This window comes from Rutidosis leptorrhynchoides, chromosome 11 (assembly GCF_046630445.1).
Source record: "Rutidosis leptorrhynchoides isolate AG116_Rl617_1_P2 chromosome 11, CSIRO_AGI_Rlap_v1, whole genome shotgun sequence".
In the NCBI taxonomy this organism is placed as follows: domain Eukaryota; kingdom Viridiplantae; phylum Streptophyta; class Magnoliopsida; order Asterales; family Asteraceae; genus Rutidosis; species Rutidosis leptorrhynchoides.
In genome coordinates, this window is record NC_092343.1 from 162912737 (window position 1) to 162937708 (window position 24972).

Consider the following 24972-nt stretch of genomic DNA (forward strand, 5'->3'; position numbering starts at 1 on the left):
ATCCAGCTGCTGCCCACTGCAGTCAACATATATATATATATATATATATATATATATATATATATATATATATATATATATATATATATATATATATATATATATATAGGGGTAGGATCAAGAGGGAAGTAACCAATCGGGGGGAAGCGGGGGGAAGCAAAAACTTTTTTTTTTTTCGTTTTTTGAAAAAACTTTGTTCACGAACATTATAGATGAGATGAAAATATGAACATTTAGTAGAGACACTTTGTGATAAATGTTTTTATTTTGGCGGGAAAACGCTCGAAGAAGTAATATATAACAATTATCGTGTTTTTCGAGCGTATGTTGAGGTTTTAGCTATTGAGGTTTAGATATTAGGGTTTATATGGTTTAGATATTAGGGTTTAGAAATTTAGGGTTTAGGGTTTAGATTTAGGATTTAAATTGAGTTTTTAACACGAACGGTTTAGAGTTTAGGGTTTAGGGTTTAGGGTTTAGGGTTTGGTGTTTTAGGTTTATGGAATAAACCCAAAACACCAAACCCTAAACCCTAAACCCTAAACTCTAAATCGGGCTAAATTTTACTTCACAAAACATGAAAAAAAAAACGTTCATATTCTTCACGAACAATATTATCTTGAATGTTATTTTTGTCGATCGTTTTCCCGCCTAAATAATGACATTCATCACGAAGTGTCTCTTCTAGATGTTCATATTTTCGTGTGATCTTGATGCCGGAAAAAAAAAATTCCAAAAAAAAGGAAAAAAAAAATTTTTTTTGCTTCCCCCCTCTTCCCCCCGATTGGTTACTACCCCATTGATCCTGCCCCTATTTTATATATATATATATATATATATATATATATATATATATATATATATATATATATATATATATATATATATATATATATATATATATATATATATATATATATATATATATATATCTCAATACTTTTTTTTGGGGGTTCCCTTTCCGGGTCGAGTTTCTGAACGGCTTCGCGAGCCGACTAATAGTTATTCTCATGCAGGTAGAGAGAAAATGTTCCATAATAGTTATTTTCATGTAGGCACTGTTGTAAAACTTCCCGCTTACTTCTTTTTAAAAACAGATCGATCCGAATTTATAAAATCCGATTAATTAATCGGTCAACGTTGGTTAATGGGTCAAAATCGGATTTGATGGTCAAAGTTGGATTCAGTCGGTTAAAGTCAAAATTGGTCAAAATTTTATTATGAATTATTTTAGAGTTTTTGAACAAACGAACGATTATGTTTATGTTTCTTAACAATTATGTAAAAATTTATGTTTATAGTTTTCTTCTATTTTTATATAGATAATTTTGAAATTTATTAATTTTATCTATAATAAATTAAATCCGAATAATCCCCGAGTTGCCGATTACTCCCACTAAAGTCCAGACCAAATACTTCCCCGAGTAGGGAGTTTTGGAACATTTCATGCAGGTAGACTCAAAATTTGAATCTTTAAACGCTTATCATATATAGACTATTTGTCCAGTTGTGACATAAAAACATAAAAGATAGAAAACAATAGTTTGAAATTAATGACCTCCGAATTTAGGGAATTCGATTGTTGCTGAAATGATTCACGTGGAAAAGAAAACCCACAATCCACACACGCAACTATATAGACGGTCCCATGTAACTCAAGTGAGCTACTACCAGCACGATGGTGCAACCTGTCACGTGATATAAAACTTTGTTTTAACGAGAAAGGCTTTAAAAATCAATTTATAGAAATTTTGGGTCAAGAAAGAATATACAAGAGATTTACAAATACTAATTGCCAATAGTCCAAGTTATGCATTGAAAGGATGGCGAATCACCAAACAGAAAAATGCAGATAGTATCAACTGAATGTATCGAATTCACCTGATGAGTAATTGGCTTGAAACCAGTACTTTAAATTCCATTCGGGCTGAATCAAATATCAACTTAACATAAGAACGGTAAACATAATTTGTTAATACAAGCAGATGATTATCAGCAGGTGACAGCTACTAAACAGGATACTTCCCTTTTATGAAACCAGAATATCATAAGTAGTAAAATGGGCAGGTTAGGTAAATTGATCTAAACTGCCACTTCAACAGTACATTGAAGCGAAAACCTACAAAAGTATAACAACCATGAGTTGAGTGTATGTTTTTGAGTAATTATTTATAGACAGATTATAGACTGGATGAACATATCTGTTCTCTTTAATATGATATACATAATACATATTTGTTATACAGGCTCAGCATTCTGAGATAATATGAAAGAACATAAAAAATTTGCAAAAGGTAAAGCATTACATATTTACATGCCTGTCATTAACTGTATGAAAACTTCCTTTGAATTACTGAAACACAGCATATTCAAATATGAAACCAGAAACAAAAGACAATCAATTTAGTCAATTTGAATGATCTAGCTATGGTAACTCAATGATTTCCAAATTTTATAGCTTTGTATGGACATACATTTTCAAGACAAATACAGCTATTGTGTCTCTTATATAGTGAGTGAATTAAGTTATATCCAAGAATTGTAGTTTATGAAGGCGGTTGAAGGTGAATAACTCTTTTCCTCTTAATTGCTAGGTCATTATTGATATACAAAACCAACTGAAAGGATTAAGAAAGATAATTTATGGCAAATTGTGCTTCATATCATTTCATAATTAAAGATCAACGTGTTCTCAACGACTGTGCAGCTGATTAAGCCAGACTTCATTAATGATTTGTCTCAGTTACACAAAAGGTAGACAGTTAAAAGGATGAACAAATGAAGTTTTCCTGTTTAGGTTATACACTCAGATATACGTGTCCGTCCTAAACCATATCCCATAACCGTTTTCGGCCCTTTTACTAGTCACCAGAATTATCCTAATAGTGATATTTGAACATGAACATGAGACCGATATTAAGACGCAGACCACCAGCTAGTGATGGTTTGCAATCACTCATTAGCTCCTTCGTTAATTTACAAAAAGTGGTGATTAATTCATATAGCAGAACATTTACTCTTAATTACAAATTGCAAATGCTTAAAATTTAGTACAGTAAGTACTTGAGATTGAATAATTGAACTTCATGTACTTTAAATTCAATAAGCACTTGCTATCAATCAATCAAACTACAATTAATAACAACGATTTTAAAACAAGGAAAAAAGAGTTGAAAATTATAGCAATAAATAAATAAAAGGTTAAAGAGATGGAATAATTACAGAAAAGAATGATTGGGAAGAAATACGCATCACCATGGCCACGTCAGCAATAGAGATACAGTTAACTGAAGAATGAAGATGTCGACGACTTTGAAACTTATTATGTGTTGTTCAACTGGTTTTTTCGGCTTCAGCTGATATTTCCACTTCATATTGTTTTAATGTTTTTCTATTTTTTTCATTTACATTTTAATTCAAACCCCAAATATATTTTATCATGACACTCCACAACGACCTTCTCCACTATTAAAAAGTGAAATCGGGGTCAGACTATGTTCTAGTGATTGAACATATGTGGTGAACGGATCCACACCTTATGCTCTTACAAACTCAGCAAAATACTTAACAAAAGAACGCCACTCTTAACATTACCAAATTCTGCTACGGCGGCAACTTACCTAGAGACGACAAGTCTATAAACTGCTCGACGATGAATTGACCTTTAGCCTGTAACACCGTACTTTTTACATACACATTCTTTTTTTTTTTGAACACTCACAGCGGAAGACTTAAAAGTTTACACATCATATATTACTACATAGTAATATGATTACACAAAATCACAGGTGTTACGTTATTAATACAAACCAGTTGACCATATAGATTATTACAAAACATCAGAGTTATACACTGTGTCAAACATCTTCACTTGCCTTGCAAAACCCACCAAAAGCTGCTAATCTATATCTGCAGAACAAAACACTGTAGGGAATTAGCATAACGCTAAGTGAATTACAATATCTAGGTGGACATCACTATAAACATCAAGCACAGCTTAAAGGCACTGGTCACTAATCACTTAAAGTCATAAACAAGAGGACCGGCAACCCGTAGCTGATCAAGCTGGAATATACCGATAGCCCCCATTTCTGAATCACTAGTATAGTCTTCCAGACGTGACGCACTCGTCATTCACACTATACCACCAATCAGTAACGCTTGGACCCAATACTACTACCCGACACCAAGGTAAATAGCATTGACCTCTTACGTCGGGAACACCATCGACGTGACGCCGGAATTCACCCTCGACGTTAGCAATGGGTGCACACAATCACATATAGTCACAACACTGGTCACAGACTCATTACACAGTCTAATTGTAAGCAAGGCACGAATCACTATACTTGTCACTGTATAATCACATCCATAAAGATAATCCCACTCACCTGGAAGCACAAGCACTCAGTTGTCTTATATCACTGAGTCTTCATCTTTTCGTCTATCACCTGAGAATCATCACAAAATATCTCAAGTTAGTATAGTGCTCAAGTGTTGAATCGCGCTTCACATTTAACAGAAAATATTCGCAAAGCATATATACCCATATTCCTTACTCAAAATCACTAAGATCTAATACTTATACACAAGATTTTGGATCAAAGTACCAAAATCCCCAATTTATACAAACATGAACCCTAAAATTTAAATCACCATTTATACAAATTTAACACAAATCAAGTATACCTGAATCATGTATATAATATATACGAACTATAACCAAATTCAGTTTAAGCATAAACACATCAAACCCCAAGATTTGATCACAACCCTATAATTATCAAAACTAATAAAACCCCATTTAATTACACAAGAATCTAGCCGTATGTATCTCCACTTTCTTGTTTACTGTTAATCCAACAAATCAATTATAAAATATCAATCAAGTTTTTGAATCTAAATATCAAGATTCAAGTAGTTAATCAAGTTTCATAAAAGTCACGAAACTCACTCAAATAACAAGATTAAATCTAATTGAAAAAGTATTATATATACCTTGGTTTTTCTGTCTGGATCACGAAAACAATTCCCATCCAAAAAGCTTTAACTAATTTTAAGATCAAAGGTTAGATATTTGGTAGTAACAGTGTTTGTGTCGGTAGTTAACTTGGGTTTTACAAGTGAAATAGAATATAAACATAAATATAATAGATACATACGGATTACTTAATAGGAGGGTAATTTCCTCAATTAAATATAGAGGTGTTTTATCCGTTATCTAAAACACAACGTACCTCGTTAAGCAGTCCTAACAAGGTCCAAATCACTCAAACATATATTTTCTGTGACCATTGTCACATGCGCATTCATATGCTCACATAATAAACTATTAACACATAATTTATTATTTCACTCCTTATAATTAAATCATATTAATTACCCATAATTTAAATATCACATTTAAATTATGACAATAAAATAACACGATATACCTATTTCTTCTAGGCCCATAACTAGGCTGTCACAAATCTACCCCTCTTAAGAAAATTCCGTCCTCGGAATCTGGTCACGGTTAAACAGATGATGGTATTTAAAGGTCATCAACTCCTCGGTCTCCCATGTCAGATTGGTGCCTAAACTATGCTTCCATTCCACAAGCACCATGGGAATCTGCTTTTTACGTAACTTAGTCACTTTTCTGTCGACGATCCTCACTAGTTCTTCCACCAATTTCTTACTTGAATCTACTTTCAGATCTTGGAACGGAAGAATTTGATTTTCATCGTCCACTTTACACTTACGAATATAGCAGATGTTGAATGTGTCATGAATACCAGCTAACTCTGGAGGAAGATCTAACACTACAGTTTGATCATTTAGCACTTGACGGATTCTAAAAGGACCAATGTATCTTGGAGCTAGTTTTCCTCGTTTGCCGAACCGAATTACACCCTTCCATTGTGACACTTTTAAATACACATATTCACCCACGGTAAATGTCATTGGTCGTCGACGAGGATCTGCATACATCTTTTGTCGATCTCTAGCAGCTTTCAGCCTTTCACCTGCGATAGCCACTTTTTCCGCAGTCTGCTGCACAATTTCTGGACCCGCAAACTATTTCTCACCTGCCTCCAACCAACACGATGGAGTTCGACACTTTCTGCCATACAAAATTTCATAAGGTGGCATGCCAATACTTGAATGATAGGAATTTTAATAAGCAAATCCGATCAATGGCAAATGATAATCCCACGATCCACCATACTCTAAGACACAAGCCCTTAACATATCCTCTAAAGTCTGAATAGTTCGTTCACTTTGACCGTCAGTCTGAGGATGATAAGCTGTACTAAGGTTGACACGAGTACCCAAATTCTCTTGTAGACTGTTCCAGAAACTAGACACAAATCGAGAATCTCTATCTGACACAATAGACAACGGTATCCCATGTCGCGATACTATTTCATTCATATACAACTGAGCTAATTTTGTCAATGAAGCTGTTTCACTAATAGCTAGAAAATGCGCACTTTTGGTTAAATGATCCACTATTACCCAAATCATGTCATTTCCTTTCTGGGTTCTAGGTAGTTTTGTCACAAAATCCATGGTGATATGTTCCCATTTCCACTTTGGAATCTCTAATTGACGCAAAGACCCATACGGTTTCTGGTGTTCTGCTTTCACTTGGGTGCAAATATAACACTTTTCCACTTATTGCACGATGTCTGCTTTCATAGTTGTCCAACAATATAACACTTTCAGATCATGGTACATTTTTGTAATACCGGGATACACAGATAATCTCGATTTATGTGCTTCATTTAAGATTAAATCCTCCAAGCAACGGAACCCAAACTCGTTCACAATAAGTTTTTAATCCTCGAGAATCATTCATCAATTCTACTCTTCTTTCACCATTAACTCAGATTTCAAATGTTCATCTTGTAATGCTTCGAGTTGAGCTATCTTTAGTCGATCCACTAAATCAGACACAATCTCAATTCGCATAAATTTTACATTGTCAGCGAATTTCTTACGACTTAACGCATCAGCCACGACTTTTGCCATGCCATGATGATATCTGATCTCACAGTCGTAATCCTTAATTAATTCTTGCTACCGTCTCTGGCGAATATTCATATCTTTTTGCCAAAATATATACTGTAAACTTTTATGATCGGTGCAGATAACATAATGCGTACCATAAAGATAATGCCTCCACAACTTTAACGCAAACACTACTGCAGCCATTTCTAAATCATGTGCTGGATAATTCTTTTCACTTGGTTTTAACTATCGAGACGCATGTAGTGACCCGAACTTTTCCATGTTTATATATATATTAAATGAAATTGTTATTTACATGATTAAGTGTTTCCAACATGTTAAGCAATCAAACTTGTTAAGACTTGATTAATTGAAATATGTTTCATATAGACAATTGACTACCCAAGTTGACCGGTGATTCACGAACGTTAAAACTTGTAAAAACTATACGATGACATATATATGGTTATATATATATAGTTAACATGATTTTATTATAAGTATGTATCTCATTAGGTATTTTAACAATGAGTTATATACATAAAAATGAGACTATTAATTTAAGAAACTCGAAAACGATATATATAACGATTATCGTTATAACAACGTCTTACTAGGTACATATGAATCATATTAAGATATTGATACACTTGGTTAATTATGTTAAATGATAAGTAAATATATTATTAAGTGTATTAACAATGAAATACATATGTAAAAATAAGACTACTAACTTAATGATTTCGAAACGAGACATATATGTAACGATTATCGTTGTAACGACATTTAACTGTATATATATCATACTAAGATATATTATATATCATAATATCATGATAATATAACAATTTAACATCTCATTTGTTATAAAAAATAATGGGTTAACAACATTCAACAAGATCGTTAACCTAAAGGTTTCAAAACAACATTTACATGTAACGACTAACGATGACTTAACGACTCAGTTAAAATGTATATACATGTAGTGTTTTAATATGTATTCATACACTTTTGAAAGACTTCAAGACACTTATCAAAATACTTCTACTTAACAAAAATGCTTACAGTTACATCCTCGTTCAGTTTCATCAACAATTCTACTCGTATGCACTCGTATTCGTACTCGTACAATACACAGCTTTTAGATGTATGTACTATTGGTATATACACTCCAATGATCAGCTCTTAGCAGCCCATGTGAGTCACCTAACACATGTGGGAATCATCATTTGGAAACTAGCATGAAATATCTCATAAAATTACAAAAATATGAGTAATCATTCATGACTTATTTACATGAAAACAAAATTACATATCCTTTATATCTAATCCATACACCAACGACCAAAAACACCTACAAACACTTTCATTCTTCAATTTTATTAATCTAATTGATCTCTCTCAAGTTCTATCTTCAAGTTCTAAGTGTTCTTCATAAATTCCAAAAGTTCTAGTTTCATAAAATCAAGAATACTTCCAAGATTGCAAGTTTACTTCCAAGTTTTCTAAATCCATTCCAAGTAATCATCCAAGATAAAGAAACCTTTATTACTTACAGTAGGTTATCTTTCTAATACAAGGTAATAATCATATTCAAACTTTAATTCAATTTCTATAACTATAACAATCTTATTTCGAGTGGAAATCTTACTTGAAATTGTTTTCGTGTCATGATTCTGCTTCAAGAACTTTCAAGCCATCCAAGGATCCTTTGAAGCTAGATCTATTTTTCTCATTTCCAGTAGGTTTATCCAAGGAACTTGAGGTAGTAATGATGTTCATAACATCATTCGATTCATACATATAAAGCTATCTTATTCGAAGGTTTAAACTTGTAATCACTAGAACATAGTTTAGTTAATTCTAAACTTGTTCGCAAATAAAAGTTAATCCTTCTAACTTGACTTTTAAAATCAACTAAACACGTATTCTATATCTATATGATATGCTAACTTAATGATTTAGAACCTGGAAACACGAAAAACACCGTAAAACCGGATTTACGCCGTCGTAGTAACACCGCGGGCTATTTTGGATTAGTTAATTAAAAACTATGATAAACTTTTATTTAAAAGTTGTTATTCTGGGAAAATGATTTTTATTATGAACATGAAACTATATCCAAAAATTATGGTTAAACTCAAAGTAGAAGTATGTTTTCTAAAATGGTCATCTAGACGTCGTTCTTTCGACTGAAATGACTACCTTTACAAAAATGACTTGTAACTTATTTTTCTGACTATAAACCTATACTTTTTCTGTTTAGATTCATAAAATATAGTTCAATATGAAACCATAGAAATTTGATTCACTCAAAACGGATTTAAAATGAAGAAGTTATGGGTAAAACAAGATTGGATAATTTTTCTCATTTTAGCTACGTGAAAATTGGTAACAAATCTATTCCAACCATAACTCAATCAACTTGTATTGTATATTATGTAATCTTAAGATACCATAGACATGTATACATGACACATCTATATATATTTCGGAACAACCATAGACACTCTATATGTGAATGTTGGAGTTAGCTATACAGGGTTGAGGTTGATTCCAAAATATATATAGTTTGAGTTGTGATCAATACTGAGATACGTATACACTGGGTCATGGATTGATTCAAGATAATATTTATCGATTTATTTCTGTACATCTAACTGTGGACAACTAGTTGTAGGTTACTAACGAGGACAGCTGACTTAATAAACTTAAAACATCAAAATATATTAAAAGTGTTGTAAATATATTTTGAACATACTTTGATATATATGTATATATTGTTATAGGTTCGTGAATCGACCAGTGGCCAAGTCTTACTTCCCGACGAAGTAAAAATCTGTGAAAGTGAGTTATAGTCCCACTTTTAAAATCTAATATTTTGGGATGAGAATACATGCAGGTTTTATAAATGATTTACAAAATAGACACAAGTACGTGAAACTACATTCTATGGTTGAATTATCGAAATTGAATATGCCCCTTTTTATTAAGTCTGGTAATCTAAGAATTAGGGAACAGACACCCTAATTGACGCGAATCCTAAAGATAGATCTATCGGGCCCAACAAGCCCCATCCAAAGTACCGGATGCTTTAGTACTTCGAAATTTATATCATGTCCGAAGGAGGATCCCGGAATGATGGGGATATTCTTAAATATGCATCTTGTTAATGTCGGTTACCAGGTGTTCACCATATGAATGATTTTTATCTCTATGTATGAGATGTGTATTGAAATATGAAATCTTGTGGTCTATTGTTACGATTTGATATATATAGGTTAAACCTATAACTCACCAACATTTTTGTTGACGTTTAAAGCATGTTTATTCTCAGGTGAATACTAAGAGCTTTCGCTGTTGCATACTAAAATAAGGACAAGATTTGGAGTCCATGTTTGTATGATATTGTGTAAAAACTGCATTCAAGAAACTAATTTCGATGTAACATATTTGTATTGTAAACCATTATGTAATGGTCGTGTGTAAACAGGATATTTTAGATTATCATTATTTGATAATCTACGTAAAGCTTTTTAAACCTTTATTTATGAAATAAAGGTTATGGTTTGTTTTAAAAATGAATGCAGTCTTTGAAAAATGTCTCATATAGAGGTCAAAACCTCGCAACGAAATCAATTAATATGGAACGTTTTTAATCAATAAGAACGGGACATTTCAGTTGGTATCCGAGCGTTGGTCTTAGAGAACCAGAAAATTTGCATTAGTGTGTCTTATCGAGTTTGTTAGGATGCATTAGTGAGTCTGGACTTCGACCGTGTTTTCTTTAAAAATGATTGCTTAACATTTTTGTTGGAAACTATATATTATTAACATGTATATATTATGTGATATATTAATCTCTTAACATGTTTGATATTGTGTGATAGATGCCTACATCTAACACAAATCCCATTGACTCACCTAATAATAACGAAGAGTCGAATATATATTGGACTGATTCACAAGTTCCCGAAGAGGAACCGGAAGAAGAATCAGAACCGGAAGAAGAATCAAAACCGGAAGAGGAGGAACCGGAGGAGGAAATAGAACCAGTGGGGGAAATAATAAAACGGTTAAGTAAAAGAAAATCGTCAACCAACCGACCAAGGTTAATTATGGTCAATGGTGTTTCCGCCATGGAAGCAAAATATTGGGAGGATTACCAATTCTCCAATGAATCGGATTCCGACGAGAATTCCGATGATGTTATAGAAATTACCCCAACTGAATTTAAAAAGGCAAAAGAAAATAATAAGGGAAAGGGCATAAAAATAGAGAAATCTAATTCCAACCCCGATGAACTTTATATGTATCGTCAACCCCCAAAGCCCTTAAGTTGTAACAATGACCCGGGAACCTTTAAACCACCAGGTTTTTCTAAACCGTTGTGGAAAACGACAGCTCGTATTAGGGGAACATCATATATCCCTAGAAACTTGGCAAAAATTAACCAAAACCGAAGAAGAAGAAACGAGCGAGTCGGAATAAGATAGTTGTATTCGTGTGGTGTAATATATGTAATATAGTGTGCTTATGCTTTATGATATATGTAAAAATTGCTTGTATTAATAATTTTTTTTTTTTTATGAATCTAACTCTTGTCTATTTTACAGTATAAAAATACAAAATGGATAGACAACCCAATATTTTAAGAGACATACTGAAATGTCCCGTTCTTATTGATTAAAAACGTTCCATATTAATTGATTTCATTGCGAGGTTTTGACCTCTATATGAGACGTTTTTCAAAGACTGCATTCATTTTTAAAACAAACCATAACTTTTATTTCATCAATAAAGGTTTAAAAAGCTTTACGTAGATTATCAAATAATGATAATCTAAAATATCCTGTTTACACACGACCATTACATAATGGTTTACAATACAAATATGTTACAACAAAATAAGTTTCTTGAATGCAGTTTTTACACAATATCATACAAGCATGGACTCCAAATCTTGTCCTTATTTAAGTATGCGACAGCGGAAGCTCTTAATAATCACCTGAGAATAAATATGCTTAAAACGTCAACAAAAATGTTGGTGAGTTATAGGTTTAACCTATATATATCAAATCATAATAATAGACCACAAGATTTCATATTTCAATACACATCCCATACATAGAGATAAAAATCATTCATATGGTGAACACCTGGTAACCGACATTAACAAGATGCATATTTAAGAATATCCCCATCATTCCGGGATCCTCCTTCGGACATGATATAAATTTCGAAGTACTAAAGCATCCGGTACTTTGGATGGGGCTTGTTGGGTCCGATAGATCTATCTTTAGGATTCACGTCAATTAGGGTGTCTGTTCCCTAATTCTTAGATTACCAGACTTAATAAAAAGGGGCATATTCGATTTCGATAATTCAACCATAGAATGTAGTTTCACGTACTTGTGTCTATTTTGTAAATCATTTATAAAACCTGCATGTATTCTCATCCCAAAATATTAGATTTTAAATGTGGGACTATAACTCACTTTCACAGATTTTTACTTCGTCAAGAAGTAAGACTTGGCCACTGGTTGATTCACGAACCTATAACAATATATACATATATATCAAAGTATGTTCAAAATATATTTACAACACTTTTAATATATTTTGATGTTTTAAGTTTATTAAGTCAGCTGTCCTCGTTAGTAACCTACAACTAGTTGTCCACAGTTAGATGTACAGAAATAAATCGATAAATATTATCTTGAATCAATCCACGACCCAGTGTATACGTATCTCAGTATTGATCACAACTCAAACTATATATATTTTGGAATCAACCTCAACCCTGTATAGCTAACTCCAACATTCACATATAGAGTGTTTATGGTTGTTCTGAAATATATATAGATTTGTCGACATGATAGGTCGAAACATTGTATACGTGTCTATGGTATCTCAAGATTACATAATATACAATACAAGTTGATTAAGTTATGGTTGGAATAGATTTGTTACCAATTTTCACGTAGCTAAAATGAGAAAAATTATCCAATCTTGTTTTACCCATAACTTCTTCATTTTAAATCCGTTTTGAGTGAATCAAATTGCTATGGTTTCATATTGAACTTTATTTTATGAATATAAACAGAAAAAGTATAGGTTTATAGTCGGAAAAATAAGTTACAAGTCATTTTTGTAAAGGTAGTCATTTCAGTCGAAAGAACGACGTCTAGATGACCATTTTAGAAAACATACTTCCACTTTGAGTTTAACCATAATTTTTGGATATAGTTTCATGTTCATAATAAAAATCATTTTCTCAGAATAACAACTTTTAAATCAAAGTTTATCATAGTTTTTAATTAACTAACCCAAAACAGCCCGCGGTGTTACTACGACGGCGTAAATCCGGTTTTACGTTGTTTTTCGTGTTTTCAGGTTTTAAATCATTAAGTTAGCATATCATATAGATATATAACATGTGTTTAGTTGATTTTAAAAGTCAAGTTAGAAGGATTAACTTTTGTTTGCGAACAAGTTTAGAATTAACTAAACTATGTTCTAGTGATTACAAGTTTAAACCTTCAAATAAGATAGCTTTATATGTATGAATCGAATGATGTTATGAACATCATTACTACCTTAAGTTCCTTGGATAAACCTACTGGAAAAGAGAAAAATGGATCTAGCTTCAACGGATCCTTGGATGGCTCGAAGTTCTTGAAGCAGAATCATGACACGAAAACAAGTTCAAGTAAGATCATCACTTGAAATAAGATTGTTATAGTTATAGAAATTGAACCAAAGTTTGAATATGATTATTACCTTGTATTAGAATGATAACCTACTGTAAGAAACAAAGATTTCTTGAGGTTGGATGATCACCTTACAAGATTGGAAGTGAGCTAGCAAACTTGAAAGTATTCTTGATTTTATGTAACTAGAACTTGTAGAATATATGAAGAACACTTAGAACTTGAAGATAGAACTTGAGAGAGATCAATTAGATGAAGAAAATTGAAGAATGAAAGTGTTTGTAGGTGTTTTTGGTCGTTGGTGTATGGATTAGATATAAAGGATATGTAATTTTGTTTTCATGTAAATAAGTCATGAATGATTACTCATATTTTTGTAATTTTATGAGATATTTCATGCTAGTTGCCAAATGATGGTTCCCACTTATTTGTTTTCATGTAAATAAGTCTTTTAACGATCCATTATTTCGACGGGTTCTTCGATGAATTGAAGTTTTTCGTTGATTTGGATTTCATCTAACGGAATAGTGAGATCTTCTTTAGCAAAACATTTCTTCAAATTCGATACGTGGAAAGTGTTATGTACAACCGCGAGTTGTTGAGGTAACTCAAGTCGGTAAGCTACTGGTCCGACACGATCAATAATCTTGAATGGTCCAATATACCATGGATTTAATTTCCCTCGTTTACCAAATCGAACAACGCCTTTCCAAGGTGCAACTTTAAGCATGACCATCTCTCTAATTTCAAATTCTATATCTTTTCTTTTAATGTCAGCGTAGCTCTTTTGTCGACTTTGGGCGGTTTTCAACCGTTGTTGAATTTGGATGATCTTCTCGGTAGTTTCTTGTATAATCTCCGGACCCGTAATCTGTCTATCCCCCACTTCATTCCAACAAATCGGAGACCTGCACTTTCTACCATAAAGTGCTTCAAACGGCGCCATCTCAATGCTTGAATGGTAGCTGTTGTTGTAGGAAAATTCTGCTAACGGTAGATGTCGATCCCAACTGTTTCTGAAATCAATAACACATGCTCGTAGCATGTCTTCAAGCGTTTGTATCGTCCTTTCACTCTGCCCATCAGTTTGTGGATGATAGGCAGTACTCATGTCTAGACGAGTTCCTAATGCTTGCTGTAATGTCTGCCAGAATCTTGAAATAAATCTGCCATCCCTATCAGAGATAATAGAGATTGGTATTCCATATCTGGAGATGACTTCCTTCAAATACAGTCGTGCTAACTTCTCCATCTTGTCATCTTCTCTTATTGGCAGGAAGTGTGCTGATTTGGTGAGACGATCAACTATTACCCAAATAGTATCAAAACCACTTGCAGTCCTTGGCAATTTAGTGATGAAATCCATGGTAATGTTTTTCCATTTCCATTTCGGGATTTCGGGTTGTTGAAGTAGACCTGATGGTTTCTGATGCTCAGCTTTGACCTTAGAATACGTCAATCATTCTCCTACATATTTAGCAACATCGACTTTCATACCCGACCACCAAAAATGTTTCTTGAGATCCTTGTACATCTTCCCCGTTCCAGGATGTATTGAGTATCTGGTTTTATGAGCTTCTCTAAGTACCATTTCTCTCATATCTCCAAATTTTGGTACCCAAATCCTTTCAGCCCTATACCGGGTTTCGTCTTCCCGAATATTAAGATGCTTCTCCGATCCTTTGGGTATTTCATCCTTTAAATTTCCCTCTTTTAAAACTCCTTGTTGTGCCTCCTTTATTTGAGTAGTAAGGTTAGTGTGAATCATTATATTCATAGATTTTACTCGAATGGGTTCTCTGTCCTTTCTGCTCAAGGCGTCGGCTACCACATTTGCCTTCCCCGGGTGGTAACGAATCTCAAAGTCGTAATCATTCAACAATTCAATCCACCTACGCTACCTCATATTCAGTTGTTTCTGATTAAATATGTGTTGAAGACTTTTGTGGTCGGTATATATAATACTTTTGACCCCATATAAGTAGTGCCTCCAAGTCTTTAATGCAAAAACAACCCGCCTAATTCCAAATCATGCGTCGTATAATTTTGTTCGTGAATCTTCAATTGTCTAGACGCATAAGCAATCACCTTCGTTCGTTGCATTAATACACAACCGAGACCTTGCTTTGATGCGTCACAATAAATCACAAAATCATCATTCCCTTCAGGCAATGACAATATAGGTGCCGTAGTTAGCTTTTTCTTCAATAACTGAAACGCTTTCTCTTGTTCATCATTCCATTTAAATTTCTTCCCTTTATGCGTTAATGCAGTCAAGGGTTTTGCTATTCTGGAAAAGTCTTGGATGAACCTTCTGTAGTAACCAGCTAGTCCTAAAAACTGGCGTATGTGTTTCGGAGTTTTCGGGGTTTCCCACTTTTCAACAGTTTCTATCTTTGCCGGATCCACCTTAATACCTTCTTTGTTCACTATGTGACCGAGGAATTAAACTTCTTCCAACCAAAATGCACACTTTGAAAACTTAGCATACATTTCTTCCTTCCTCAATACTTCTAACACCTTTCTCAAATGTTCACCGTGTTCTTGGTCATTCTTTGAGTAAATAAGTATGTCATCAATGAAAACAATGACAAACTTGTCAAGGTATGGTCCACACACTCGGTTCATAAGGTCCATGAACACAGCTGGTGCATTAGTTAAACCAAACGGCATGACCATAAACTCGTAATGACCGTAACATGTTCTGAAAGCAGTCTTTGGAATATCATCTTCTTTCACCCGCATTTGATGATACCCGGAACGTAAGTCAATCTTTGAATAAACAGACGAGCCTTGTAGTTGATCAAATAAGTCATCGATTCTCGGTAGTGGGTAGCGGTTCTTGATGGTAAGTTTGTTCAACTCTCGGTAGTCGATACACAACCTGAATGTACCATCTTTCTTCTTGACAAACAAAACAGGAGCTCCCCACGGTGAAGTGCTTGGTCTAATGAAACCACGCTCTAAAAGTTCTTGTAATTGGCTTTGCAGTTCTTTCATCTCGCTGGGTGCGAGTCTGTAAGGAACATGAGCTATTGGTGCAGCTCCTGGTACAAGATCTATTTGAAATTCAACGGATCGATGTGGGGGTAATCCCGGTAATTCTTTCGGAAATACATCGGGAAATTCTTTTGCAATGGGAACATCATTGATGCTCTTTTCTTCAGTTTGTACTTTCTCGACGTGTGCTAGAACAGCATAGCAACCTTTTCTTATTAGTTTTTGTGCCTTCAAATTACTAATAAGATGTAGCTTCGTGTTGCCCTTTTCTCCGTACACCATTAAGGGTTTTCCTTTTTCTCGTATAATGCGAATTGCATTTTTGTAACAAACGATCTCTGCTTTCACTTCTTTCAACCAGTCCATACCGATTATCACATCAAAACTCCCTAACTCTACTGGTATCAAATCAATCTTAAATGTTTCGCTAACCAGTTTAATTTCTCGATTCCAACATATATTATCTGCTGAAATTAATTTACCATTTGCTAATTCGAGTAAAAATTTACTATCCAAAGGCGTCAATGGACAACTTAATTTAGCACAAAAATCTCTACTCATATAGCTTCTATCCGCACCCGAATCAAATAAAACGTAAGCAGATTTATTGTCAATAAGAAACGTACCCGTAACAAGCTCTGGGTCTTCTTGTGCCTCTGCCGCATTCATATTGAAAACTCTTCCGCGGCCTTGTCCATTCGTGTTCTCCTGGTTCGGGCAATTTCTAATAATGTGGCCCGGTTTTCCACATTTATAACAAACTACATTGGCATAACTTGCTCCGACACTACTTGCTCCGCCATTACTCGTTCTGACACCATTTGTTCCTTTCGTTCTATTAACCCCTGGTCCGTAGACCTCACACTTCGCCGCGCTATGACCATTTCTTTTACACTTGTTGCAAAATTTGGTGCAGAACCCCGAGTGATACTTTTCACACCTTTGGCATAGCTGCTTCTGATTGTTGTTGTTGTTGCGGTTATTATTGTTGTTGGGATGATTGTTGTAGTTGCTGTTGTTGCTGTTGTTGTTGTTGTTGTTGGGCCGTTTGTTGTAGTTGCGATTGATGTTGCGATTGTTGGGATAATTGTTGCGATTATTGTTGTAATTGCTGTTGTTGTTGTATTGGTGATTCTTATCACCGTTTTTCTCCTACTTTCTTTTGACTTGCTTCACATTGGCCTCTTCAGCCGTATGTTCTTTAATTTTTTCCTCAATCTGGTTCACTAGTTTATGAGCCATTCTACATGCCTGTTGTATGGAGGCGGGCTCGTGTGAACTTATATCTTCTTGGATTCTTTCCGGTAATCCTTTCACAAACGCGTCGATCTTCTCTTCCTCATCTTCGAACGCTCCCGGACACAATAGGCACAATTCTGTGAATCGTCTTTCGTACGTGGTAATATCAAATCCTTGGGTTCGTAACCCTCTAAGTTCTGTCTTGAGCTTATTGACCTCGGTTCTGGGACGGTACTTCTCGTTCATCAAGTGCTTGAATGCTGACCACTGTAGTGCGTACGCATCATCTTGTCCCACTTGCTCTAGATAGGTATTCCACCATGTTAACGCAGAACCTGTGAAGGTATGCGTAGCGTACTTCACTTTGTCCTCTTCAGTACACTTACTTATGGCAAATACCGATTCGACCTTCTCGGTCCACCGTTTCAATCCAATCGGTCCTTCGGTTCCATCAAATTCCAAAGGTTTGCAGGCAGTGAATTCTTTGTAGGTGCATCCTACACGATTTCCTGTACTGCTAGATCCAAGGTTATTGTTAGTATGTAGCGCAGTCTGTACTGCGGCTATGTTTGAAGCTAGAAAAGTACGGAATTCCTCTTCATTCATATTCACGGTGTGTCGAGTAGTCGGTGCCATTTCCTTCAAAATAGTCAAATGGAACAAGTTAATCATACAGAATATTAAGAGTAGTTGATGTTTGCAGCGGGGTATACGAAATACTATTAAATGTTACAAGAAAATACTATTAAATACGATACAATTTTACACAAGATATTAATTTATTTAGAGAATGGATATACTTAAACCTTGCTACAACACTTATAGGCAGTGTACCTAATCGTAGAGTAGTGTAGTTTTTTAGTAAGTCCGGTTCGTTCCACAGGGAAAATCTTTAAACAAAGCTTAACGCTATATTAGTTTACTTTTATAAAAATGCAAATATATATATATATAAGTAATATTATTATTATAAAGGGGGGGTTTTTACCGTTTAATGACCGGTTTGTCGATTTTAAAACTTTAGTCGCAGTTAAAACCAAATGTAAAATAATAAATAAATACAAGACTTAATTTAAAGGTTAAAGTAAATAACGATAATGAAATTGCGAATAATAAAAGTGCGATAAAATAAACTTGCGATAATTAAAAAGTACGATAATTAAAAGTGAAATTAAATACAATAACAATAAATAAAAATGTGATAATTAGAAGTGCAATTAAATATAAAATAAAGGAAATTAAATATGAAATAAAAGAATTATGCTTATTTAAACTTCCGTAATCATGATGTTTGACGTGTTGATTTTAGTTTTATGCCCATGGGTTAATTGTCCTTTGTCCTGGATTATTTAATATGTCCGTCTGGTTTTTGTCCATAACAGTCCATCAGTCATAAATATAAAGTGCGAGTATCATCGTCAAATTATCCTTATACCCGAAGTTAAATATTCCAACTAATTGAGGACTTAAACTGTAACAAGATTTTAATACTTTGTTTAATAATTACACCAGGATGTTGACTGAGTGTAACCCAAGGTTTTAATATTTTGTTATCAATTATACCAAGTGTCCTTGTACATAATTTCACCCCTGTTTTAATTATTCTAGTGGCTATTAATCCATTCCCGTGTCCGGTTAAATGAACGATTATTCGTACATATAAATACCCCGCCCATCGTGTCCGATCGAGTGTATATGGTAATTTATAGGGATGCCCAATTGTAAATCTTAACAAACTATCATTTAGTTGAACAAATATAAAGCCCATTAATAGCCCATAGTCTAATTTCCACAAGTGTCGTTCTTTTGTCCAAACCCCAATTATGGTACAAAGCCCAATTACCCAATTTTAGTAATTAGCCCAACATCATGATTACTTCGGATTAAATAAGCATAATAATAACTTAGCTACGAGACATTAAATTAAAAAGGTTGAACATAACTTACAATGATTAAAAATAGCGTAGCGTAACACGGACAGAATTTCGACTTACACCCTTACAACATTCGCTAACATACCCTTATTATTAGGATTAAAATTAAAATTAAAATTAAAATATAAATTATATATATATATATATATTTTACGTATATAGATAGAGAGATGGATATATATGTTATGAAAAATGATCAGAATTCGGTTGGCTTTATAGGGAGTTTCAAACTTTGGGGCTCCGCGACTCGCGGCATTTTTTGCCTTCAAACTCCGCGAGTCGCGGAGTTTGCAAATACAGCTCACACAATTTGGAGTCTTTCTTGCCGACGGTTTTTATTTATTTATATAATATATAAATAATTATAAGAATTATTTAAATATTATATTATATTTATGTGCATAGTTGACTTGAAATTTTTAGCCCATTACGTCGAGCGTTGAGAGTTGACTCTGGTCTCGGTTCCGGATTTTCGAACGTCCTTGCGTACAATTTAATATCTTGTACTTTACGTTTTGAATCTTGTACTCTTGTAATTTCGAGACGTTTCTTATCAATAATTGGAACCTCTTTGACTGTATTTTGTACTTTTGAGCTTTTTGGTCGTTTGCGTCTTCAATTCGTCGAATCTGTCTTTTGTCTTCACCTTTTATTATTTAAACGAATATCACTTGTAAATAGAACAATTGCAACTAAAAGCTTGTCTTTCTTGAGGAATAATGCTATGAAATATATGTTCGTTTTTAGCATTATCAAATATTCCCACACTTGAGCGTTGCTTGTCCTCAAGCAATATCGTTTTGAAATACTAGAATCACTTCTTTATTCTTCACACTTTGTACATCAGTGATTTCTATATGGCGGTATAAACAATGGTAGTAACGATATGGTTTACAGTCCCACATGACTATAAAAATATAGATCCATTAAGGAAATTGGATCTTTATGAAAACATTTGATCTTTTGAGAATTAAATCTAGTTTTTACCCTAGATAAGTTTTCCGAAATAACCCTTCACCGGTGTTTGCAAAATATTTTTGTGGGCTTGGTGGGTTTCAGATTTGAAAATTTTAGCTCAAAACTTATGGTTTTGTGTCACCCACTTGCTAACTTTGTATTAGGAAAGTAACACGTCCAGTTTACTTGTCCCGTATATTACCTTTCGGTAAACTACCGTCCAGTTGTAAAGGAAAGAGTTGAACAAGCAACTGTTAAGGCAATGTCCCCTGACATGCTTTTAATTATGGTCTATAACGTGTCAGACGCAATTACTATCCTTTGTAGGAGCAATAGTAAAGCTCACCCTTATAATTTGCAGGTTTGGCAAAAGGTCCTGTCTTTGACCACTATGCAACCACCGTTCTTCGGTTGACACCCGATTTAGTTCAGGTGACCTAATGAATTCCAGGTGAATTCCTAGGATTTTACGTTCAATGGTAATGAACGCATTGAAAATAGAGTTTTCAGAAAACAAATCGGTTTGTAATTTTGATCAAAATATTTTCTCGTTCAAGCTCGAGTTTAGATATCATTGAATTCCATGAGTTTGTAATTCTCAATCTTTAAGGTCAATCTCAAGGATTGAGTAATATCAAGCTTAAAAGCTGATTTTTGATCTTTTAAGGAGATTATCCTTTCTGGGGATCTGATTCACTAGTCTTATCAAGCTAATTTGCATGGTGCCCCCCCATTGTACGAGATAAATCCTTCTCATGGTTAGGATAAATCTGACCACTTGGCGACCCTGTTTAATGCTGAGGTCCGTGGATTTTCTGCTGATTTTAGTGATGACTTTTCTAGATTTTTCGTCAACCTACAGCTGGTCTGGACGACAACTTCTTGACCTAAATCAAGAAGTGCGTGTCTTTTTCGGAAGACTTTACTTCCTTTTAATGATGGAATTGATTCATCGTGTAGATCCATCTCTCTTACAGTAAATCAGGTAAAACTTTTTAGTTTAGTCCAAAGCAAAAGTATTTTCAGTTATTTGTACAAAAATATGTGATATATGTTTTGAATAACTTGGAGAATTTTCCCACACTTGGCTTTTATTTTCCTTTTTATTGTCTTCTATTCCATTTTAAATGAATTTTAACATTTTGGTTTGTTTCTCAATTTATGTCCTTTCTGAGGTAACAATAATTTCGGTGTTAAAACCTAGTTTTGTCGTTCATAAATATGTATAAACATGATTTTGAGTTCATTTAATTGAAAATTTTGAAAAATTTTACTAGAATTGGGTAGTTAGTATATAAGACTAGGGCTGTTCTTTATTATCAGAGAGCACTAGATTCTAATACAACTACTGCTTTACTAGCTTTACTAGTATTTTTAATGGTAACCAAGTGTTTAAGATAAAAATTATAAAATCCGAAAGAATTTAACCCCTTCCCACACTTAAGATCTTGCAATGCCCTCATTTGCAAGAAATCAGTAACAATTTAAATTATTGAGGGTGATTTGTGTGAAAATGATTAAATTTTACCAAAGTTTCCAAATATATTGGCGTTTGTTTGCTGAATGATAAATGGTGCACATCATTTTTTCATTCCGTCTTGTTGTTATTTCACATATATTTTGCATCTTGTCGTCAAAATTAGTTGCTTTTGCTGAACTTAATGCCAGTCTTTGAAAATGCGTTGTTTTACCCTGTTGTGTACATAAGATAAACTGCAAACATATATACATATTTTTGAAGTTTGGTATATTACCCCACATTCAAAAATTATTAAAATCTAAGAATAAAAGTTAGAAAATTATAAAAACTATTACAATATTAACATAAGTATTAAACGTATCAACAGTACAAATTATAAAATAAATAAAACTAAGTAGACTAGGGATGATACTGATACCAATAGGGGTTCCAAGCATAACCATAGGTGCTATAAAATGCTTCGGCAGGGTTATACGTAGGATACGGTGGTTGCATCTCTATAGACCAGGGAGGGAATATGGGTTTCGGAGTAGGAATATAGTTTCTACCTATATGTTGGTAATGAGCTATGATTTGGTTTTGATGAACTTGCCAATCTTCAAATGCTCTCTGTCTAGCATTTTCGTACTCCTGTGAAGCTATAAACCTTTGCATTTCTTGCATTTCATTTCCCCCTCCTACATTACCTTGCTATTGGTTTCTCTCAACCTGTGGATGTCTACCATGGTATTGTACTGTGGCGTTATTTCGCCTCTTCAAAACTTTCGCACCATGGTATACATTTAAACCTATCGTATCGCGGGGTTCCGGTTCTTCGACTAATAATCCCCCCTGACTTATATCCACACCGAGATATTCAGCAATCAAAGTAATAAAAATACCACCTCCTATTATGCTATGCGGTCTCATCCCCCTAACCATAGCTGATAAATAATAACCCACACAATAAGGTATACTTACAGCGCTTTGTGGGTCTCGAATACACATATGGTAAAACAAATCATGTTCATTTACCTTTTCCTTGTTCTTACCTCTTTGTGTAATCGAATTAGCTAAAAACCTATGAATCACTCTTAATTCAGCTCTATCTATATCCAAATAAGAGTAATTTCCCCCTTTGAATCGGTGATGGCTTGTCATTTGACTCCATACACCATGTGTATCAAAATTTTCATCTATCTTTCTACCATTTAGTATCAACCCTCTACAATCGGCAGATGCTAACTCCTCAGGCGTATATATACGTAAAGCCTGAGCCATGTCTAGTAAAGACATGTGGCGCATCGAACCTCCTAAAAAAAATCTAATAAAAGATCGATCGGTTAAACTAGCTACCCGATCATTTAATTCTATACTACACAACAATTCTTCGCACCATACTTTATATACAGGTCTACGCATGGTAAATAAACGTACCCAGTCGTTAAAAGTAGAATTACCATACCTCTGTGCAAGTAATTCCCTAATTGGCCGGGCCAATTCTACAGCTTCTAATGGTCCCCATTCTATGACCCTAGGTACCTCAACAACTTTAGAATGAAGAGTATGCAAACCCCTTTGGTATTTTGGATAATCTATCCAAAGTCTGTCAAATCTCAGGTTCGGGTGCAAATCTTCCAAGTGCATATCAGAAAATGTCATGACTGGATGAGGTATATCTTGCTTGTAGTAGTTATCCACCTCCTGTTGTTTCGCATTCTCAGCAGGAGCATTGCGAGCTTGTGATGAAGATTCACCCCTTTCAGTCTGCAAAACACATCAAACATAATTTTTGTGCATCCAAACATGCATTAGTGTCAGCAAAATCATCAATCAAAATAATTACAATGACATGATCAATTTATATCAAACTTAAGCTCATTTTCATATTTTTATCAAATCTACACTTTTTCAAATAAGCATATACGTAAATGTTTGCCAAGTTCATAAGCATTCAACTCAAATAACATGTCAAAATAATCATTACTAGCAATTAAACAAGTTTCAAATGGCATTATCTTTCAAAAATCAAGTTCATGAATTTTAGACTTGAAAAAGTCTACTTTAATTCTCAAAATCATGTTTAGGCTCAAAGTTTGGATCATTTAACTACCTAAACATGTTACACTACTTAATTTAGCAACAATTCATGACAAAAATCGGCCATAACCTGTTTATATCAAAAAGCCCCAAATTTGCTCAAGAACACAAACCCTAGATTACTCAAAATTTGAAGTTTAAGGCTTCTAATCATGTTAAATAGCATCAATCTAGGTTATACAAGCATAATACATAAACAATTTAAGAATAATTACACTAAAAAGCATCAAAATCAAATTGGGGAAAAAATTGCTCAAGAACACTAATTTTCGGATTAAATGGTGTTTAGGTGTAGAAATTTACCATTTTTCTTGAGTAATTCCTTGATAGCATCCTTCTCAACATGATTTTAGTAAAAGATTTGATGATTAACGGTTAAAAATTGTGATTTTGGGGGGTTTTTTTCGAGTTTTTTCGGCAGTAATTCGCAGTGTTTTCTGTTTTTGTGGTGTGGACTGATCAGTTCTGCGTTTATATTTTTTTTTTCTGTATTTTGGTCCTCCCGCGATTCGCGGTATTTGGACCCTTCAAACTCCACGAGTCGCGAAGTTTATATATATATATATATTTTATA

At 33.9% G+C, this 24972-nt stretch overlaps 1 long non-coding RNA gene across 1 annotated transcript; it reads right to left on the reverse strand.

The window, feature by feature from the left end:
* Positions 1-4: 4 nt before the first annotated feature.
* On the reverse strand, positions 5-3451 carry LOC139877550 (uncharacterized). The gene is made up of 4 exons (XR_011768655.1): positions 3223-3451; positions 1784-2119; positions 1559-1688; positions 5-16 (listed from the first exon to the last, which is right to left on the reverse strand). It is a non-coding gene; the product is annotated as an uncharacterized lncRNA (long non-coding RNA).
* Between the last annotated feature and the right edge of the window lie 21521 nt (positions 3452-24972).